The 6,937-nt window shown below is 39.4% G+C and overlaps 1 pseudogene across 1 annotated transcript; it reads right to left on the reverse strand.

Annotated features, from left to right (window-relative positions):
• Positions 1 to 228: 228 nt before the first annotated feature.
• Positions 229 to 1,538, reverse strand: LOC307196649 (elongation factor 1-gamma-like; annotated as a pseudogene). The gene has a single exon. The product of its transcript is annotated as an elongation factor 1-gamma-like (transcript).
• Between the last annotated feature and the right edge of the window lie 5,399 nt (positions 1,539 to 6,937).

A 6,937-nucleotide genomic window follows, 5' to 3' on the forward strand; every position in this document is an offset into this window, starting at 1 on the left:
CAAAACCGAGGAGAAACCTCTCTTTCTGCTCTTCTGAAGGCTTCTCTCCTGCACAGGAAGGTCCTGCAGGTATAGACAACACCCTGCTTCAAAATATCTACTCCCCTTTGAAGAAACCATGACCCACGAAGGAGGCAGGGCAGGAAAGGGTTCAATGTTCAGTTTCCTTTAATGACCCCATTCTCCCTGAAAGGCAGGTGCAGGCAGCTAGGCAATGGCAAGAGATGTTCACTTGAAGATCTTGCCCTGATTAAAGGCTTTGCCCGCATGCTGGAAGACCCCATCCCAGGAAAAATATTCTTGAACCAGCGGCTGGATATCCTCGCTGCTGGGATCCAGTTTCTGCTATGTGTATGACTCATAATCCACCTGCCAATCTGGACTCAGGGGAAAGGCAAGTTCCTGGTCTCGGAAGACTCAGACTCCAGAAATGGAGCTGCTATTGTTGGTTCCAAATAGAATGACACTGGCAAAGGCATTCTTCCTCAGTTTGTCCAATTGCTGGAACATTCCATTGATAAGGTTGCAGCTTATGAATGTCTGGGTGAGCTCTTCAGGGAAGCAGTAGTTGCAGTACCACAGGAATCAGCCATTTTTATCAAAGTGCTCCCAAAAGTATGGCAGCACCACGGAGAGTGTGTCCTCATTGGAGTACTTGCGCTTAAATTCATCCAACACAAAGTTACTCTTGGGCAGGTGAGCAAAGGGATCCTTGGCCTTCTGCTCAGCAGCCAATGCCTGCTCACATTCATCCAGCGCCTCCTCAGTAGCAGAGGCAGCTGTCTTCTTCTCCTCCTTCTGCTCAGCTTGGGGCTTCTTCTTCTCTTCTCGAGAAACTTTCTCTTTCCATGGGGTGTCCTTTTTAGGCTGGCTCTCTGCAAACTTTTTAACATCAAACTGGGCTATTTTTTCAGTTTCACCTCACCCAAGACAACCCAGAACTGGGGCTGGTTAATGCAGGTGAGGAGCCAGTGGTTTGTATTAGGAAAGGACTGGCAGAAAGAAGGCTTCAGAACCTGTTTATAAAGCCACAACAGGGTGCAGACAACTATGATATCAGCCATTGTCACACGTTCGCCCACCAGAAAAGTCCTTGTCTTCAAGTGAGCATCCAGCAGCCTCATAATTTGCCTCACCACCACCTTTGCATGCTCTGTGACCTGCTTGTTGTGGTGCATGTTGCTCAAGGTGGGGAACACCCAGGTACTGGCTGGGGGAACTATGTTTCTATCAGCAAAGCTCACCCACTGCACCACCTGGACTGCTGCTTCAAGAGTACTTCTCCGCAACTCCTCGTTGCTCACATAGGAGGCAATGCCATTGCTCTCAAACACACAGAATCCATCATCACCCTCAAAGGCTGGAACCTTGCCAGCAGGAAATTTACTGAGAAATTCGGGGGTGCAGTTGGTTTGGCCAAAATAGAAGTGGGGTGGTGCGGAGAGCACATGGACTTGATCCCCGCTGTACTGAGTGGCAGTGAGGGCCTTGAAGGCCTTCCAGTTTTCAGGATATGTGCACAAGGTTCCAGCCGCCATGGTGATTCTGCAGAGAAAGGGGCTAATTTATTGTCATATTACTATGTGATCATTTTAAGCTGGGTACCTTATAAAAGTGATGCGTAAGGCTCTTAGAGGGAAGGCTAGCATGAAGATTTTATCAATAATGTGAAGATTCATTAAGTCAATTGAGCTAAATTATCCCATTTCTTAAACAACCCTATGATTTTTGAAGCACACGCTCAATCTTTATTCAGCTTACTTAATACATTAAGGGTCTTTTAAAATATTTCATATACTAGCTGGAATAAAGAAAAAAATTCTCTTAAAAGTTTTTTTTAATTTTATCTCAAGAATTAATATAAGTACATTATTATTATGGTAGATAATTCTACTTAGAATTATTATCTTCTCTTACGTACAGTACTAACATTTCCATAAACTAGCAACAGGGAGAGCTAATATCGCTGGGATTTTTCAACTCTCATTACACGACTGGAACACATTTCTTTGTAAAAAAACAACAACATTCTCAGATGACTATTACCCACTGTGATAAACTATTTCTTACTCTGCCATTATTGTCATAAGAGTTAATGAAAAGCCTCTTGTTACTTTACAAGTACAAATCTTTTTTTAAAATTTTATTTTTTTATGGAAGTAGAGTCAAGTTACAATGTTTCAGGTATACAGCAAAGTGATTCAGTTATATATATATATATATATATATATATGATATTAATATAGTTCCCTGTGCTATACAGTAGGTCCTTGTTGTTTATCTGTTTTATATATAGTAATGTATACCTGTTAATCCCAAATTTCAATTTTATCCCTCACCCCCTTTCCCCTTTGGTAACCATAAGTTTGTTTTCTATGTCTAGGACATTTAAAAATATTCATTCAGAAAATAGTTATTATTATTATGTGACTGACTATGGATTAGGGACTAGGAATACAACAATAAAGACAAATGCTTGTGCCTCATGGTTTTCATTCTAGTGAAGGATAAGGTTATGTCTAAGTGGGTTTTTCCTTTCTTGGCCACACACTTAGATACTGACATTTGAATATCTAAATTTTAGCATCTCATGTTGTTTTGTTTGCTCTATTATGCATCTCTGATTGTTTTGTGTATTTTGTCTTTAGGGAGTTGGTAACAACTTAGTGGTAAAAAGTGCAAGGTTAGGGCCTTATTGCCTAGGTCTGAGTCCTGCTCAGCTATTTTCTAGTTGTGTTATATTGAACAAGTTTTCTTTATCATTATAAGCTTCCCAGGAATAGCAGTAGGGACAACTATGCCATAGGTTTAAAAGAGACACTTGTAAAGCACTGAGCAGAGTGCCAGGCACATTCATTAACCATTATTTCTTAAGATTAACTATTAATTTTGAGACCAAATATTTTCATTAATACATATTTTTCATATCCTATAACAATTAGAATGGTGCTGTGTTCACAGAGAGGCAATAATAAATTCCCTGGAAAAAAGTAATAAGAGCAGCTTTGATAAAGAAAAGCAGGGGAGAATACACAGGCTCTAAACAATTCCATCAGGGAAGTGATAAATGAAAGGGAGAGGGAAGCTGAAAACAAAGGTCTCAAGGTAAAGCCATACTCCATAGTTAGCTACTTTTACCATTTATTAATGACCAGTCTTAAGGGGGAGGATTCAAAAGAATTTTTTTTTGTTTTTTAAACAATATTTTCCTCAGAATTGAAACTCCGTATCTATGGTTCTCCCTTTCCCTGGAGGAAGTTAGATAAGAGGATACAGAGAAAGGGTCATCTTTGAAAAGTCTTCTCTTCCTTGACATGAGTTTCAGACCCAATAGCACAATGTGTTGGAGAGGCAAGGGAATTGTGGCCCATCAAAGACTGCAAAAGACTGCAAAGATGTCTTCCTTCTCTGCTTTACTAAGAAGCCAGATGCCTGGGAATGACTGCTTTGGTCTCCTGACATCTCCAGAAGGTTTGATGTGTTACTGTGGGAGCCAATAAACCATTTTCTCTGTGATGACAGAGTTCTGAGTCCAGCTGTGTCAGACACAAAGAGGAGTGATTCTTTCCTTCAAATGTTGGGGCTCTCACCTAGTGTGAGACACCTCGATGGGGTTGTAACTTTGGGGAGATGTGACAATGATAGCATAGCCCTGTTTGCTGGGTCTGAGTGATGCATAATTCTTGCAGTCAGCAAAATCCTCAGCCAAGAACAGAGAAACCTTTTGTACCGAGTTTCTCTTTTCTTCACACTCTTCTCTTTAGAGAATTCTGAGTTGAATTGGGCTGATGGAGATTTTGCTGTTTATCACATCAGACAGCCTTCTCTCCAGACACAATTCTTCTGGGAGTTTCACTGATTTTAGATGAAAGTCTACATGTGCCACATCCAAATTTGGGCTGAAGAATTTAGAAATGTAATCAGGAATCATCACTATTTGGAAAATGTCTTTGTCCTTGCTTGTTAGTTTAGCTTTTGCTGTGGGTTTTCTCAGTCTGGAGCTGGTCCAAGCAAATATGCTTTTACCAGCACCCTTCATGGCAAACTATGCTGTTGACAGTATGATTTCAACCTGAGAGTAGATAGAGTCCCAGACTGTGAGCTGATTGAAATCTCTCTCCTCAAGTACTGGAGGAGGAACAATCTTTTATTAAACCAGACAGCACCCATTATGTCATGTCCTGGTAATGTGTCATTGGCATGGCAATAGGAGATAAATAGCCTGCTACACCTCAGCTCAAACTCACCCAGTGATTCATGAAGCACCATTACATTAAGGCAACTCAAAGTGGCTCATATAAAAAATTATTCATAAATCTCACCTATATGAATGCAGATTTAGAAAAGCAAATGGAGTAATATAAAATAATTCAGTAAATTTATCATGAAAAATGCATTTATGCCAATGTGTAAAGTTTGCTGCTAAAATATGAACAAGATGGTAAAATAAAAAACAGAAGGTTTGTCAATGTATCAAGCAGGTACAAAAGGATTTAGATATGGATAGGGGGCTCTGTGTGTAAGTTATAGTGTCTTTTTACTGATGGCATTTAAGTTGGTTCATGTTTAGAGCAAAGCCTTTTTCATTTCCAGAAGCAGCTTGAAAATGACAAATGGTATTTGTAAAAGGGTAAGGAACAGATATTTTTATAGGGCGAGGGAACAAACTGATGTATAGTTTATATATAGTTTATAGTTTATATAATGCTTGATAAGACATGGATCTGTCACTTTATATTAAGTACATTCTAGTGATCTAGTAACATGTTAATTCGCCTGGAAGAATTGAAAAACAGAACCCCTGGCCTGCAGGTACATACACTGTAAACACATTTTCTTGAAAAAATGCCATAGAGGAAGAGCAGTATAAATTAAAACACTTAGCTATTTATCATTCAAATTATATTTGTGATTCTTAGAAGTATGGAGTGTAGTAATTTAGGAAACTGTGGATAATCTAAAATGAGGGATAATTTTTAGGAGAAATAAGGGAGAGGGCATGCAGGGTAGCATGGGGGCTAGGGTAGCACCGTGGCTCATGTACAGCTGTCAGTTTGGGTCACTGATGAGAGAGATAGGAAGTAAGGGGGTGGGAACAGAGACCTAGAGAGAGCTTTAAAGATTAAAAGAGAAGCATAGAATACATGTGCCAGGCAATCAGGAGACATCATTGCACTGAGAATATAACTGCAGGCACTGATTAGGTAAAAGGCTCCACACTGTCTTTCCATGAATTGGTGAATTTTGCATTCAGGTTTACAAGATGAAAGCTTTCTCTTTAGAGCATTTGCTACTTTGCACTTCCCAGGATGCTTGAAATCTTGCCTAGTCATCACTAGTCATTCACTAATCCCTTGCTGTATTCAGTTGTCCGAGATCCTGATGCCCTATCAACCTATCTGATTTCCAAAAGACTACAGATCTATTGGAGCATTTGAAATTGGGCTTCAATGGGGCTTCTGATCATGTCTTCATTCCTCCCTCCTCAACAAACAAAATTAGGCTTGGAAGAACTCCCTTTGCTTTTCATTCATTTGCATGTTAATAAAACAAAACCAAACCAATGGAGTAGGGATCTATCATTTTGATCTGCTTGTATCCCAGGGAGCTTTGTTAAACTACTTTTATCACTCACTACTGGAAGCAGCCAATTGAGTGAGGAACAATCTCTGAAGCCTGTTACTGATCTTGCTAACACAGATGTAGGTGTAGTTAGTGGAAAGATAAATGGCTATAGATTCAGAAGATCCCACTGTACTCATACCCTGGATCTGCCTGAGGGTAACTCTTTTGGGGATCTGACTCCTGTTATCAGGGTGAAATAAAACAACCTCTATAAAATATGTTGTAGTAACAAAAAGCTGAACATTCACTTATTAATAAATAAAATCATATTTTCAGGTAAATACACAATGAAATGTCTCCCTGTGATTCATGCTTAGCTTTGGGGATACCACAGTAAAAGGGATTGATATGGTTCTCCCTCTCGTGGAGTTCCCAACCTAGTAAATTAGGGGTTTGGAGGATGAGAAAAATGTCATTGAACTAGGAAGAAAGAGGAGGAACATGAGAGGTGCTAGGCTAAAAATCATATGATTATGTACCTTAACGAAACTGTAGACATAATTTCCTATACATGAAATAAAATGCAGCAAGACCTAAATTTTCTTGTTCATGATCTATTTCCTTTTCCCTATTACCAACCCTGGTCATAACATACAAGATCTACTGAAATTCTGGCACTTGTAATGTCCCAGGCTAGATAAATGTACCACCCTTAGAAACTCCAATTTGTTCTTCTGGCAACAAAGGAATCTTCTTAGGTTGTTGGATCAGAAAAAAAAATTAGTTACAGAGACTAGCAGGGAACAAAGAAACAGAGAAGGAATTAAGGCAAAAAAAAAAAAAAAAAAAGAAAGAAAGAAAAGAAAAGAAAAAATGAAAAAAAGAAGACAGAAAAAAAGAAGAAAGGAATAATGGGCTGGAGAAAAAAAGTATTAAAATCTTGTCATTCTTGCTTACTGCCCAGTCTTTATTTATTTATTTATTTTTCACTGTATACATTCACCAATGCATGGAAAGGCAGTGTGGAGGCTTTGACCCAATCAGTGCCTGCAGTTATATTCTCAGTGCAATGATGTCTCATTATAAAAGGTTATAAATTATAAAAGGTTATAACTCAGGAGCACAGAGCTTCCATGCCCTCTGAGTTCTCTACTTCCCAAATCTCCACAAGTTCACCAACCTGGAAGTTCTCTGAACCTTATCATTCTGGGGTTTTATGGAGGCTTCAGTACAATGGGCATGACTGACTAAATCACTGGCCATTAGTGATTGTGTCAACCTTCAGCCCCTCTCCCCTCTCCAGGAATCAGGGGGTGGGACTGAAGGGAAGTAGAAAGATCTTAGAGGAACCAGATTCAAGCCACTGGGCAAA

Source organism: Stenella coeruleoalba (genome assembly GCF_951394435.1).
Source record: "Stenella coeruleoalba genome assembly, chromosome: 14".
Lineage (NCBI taxonomy): Eukaryota > Metazoa > Chordata > Mammalia > Artiodactyla > Delphinidae > Stenella > Stenella coeruleoalba.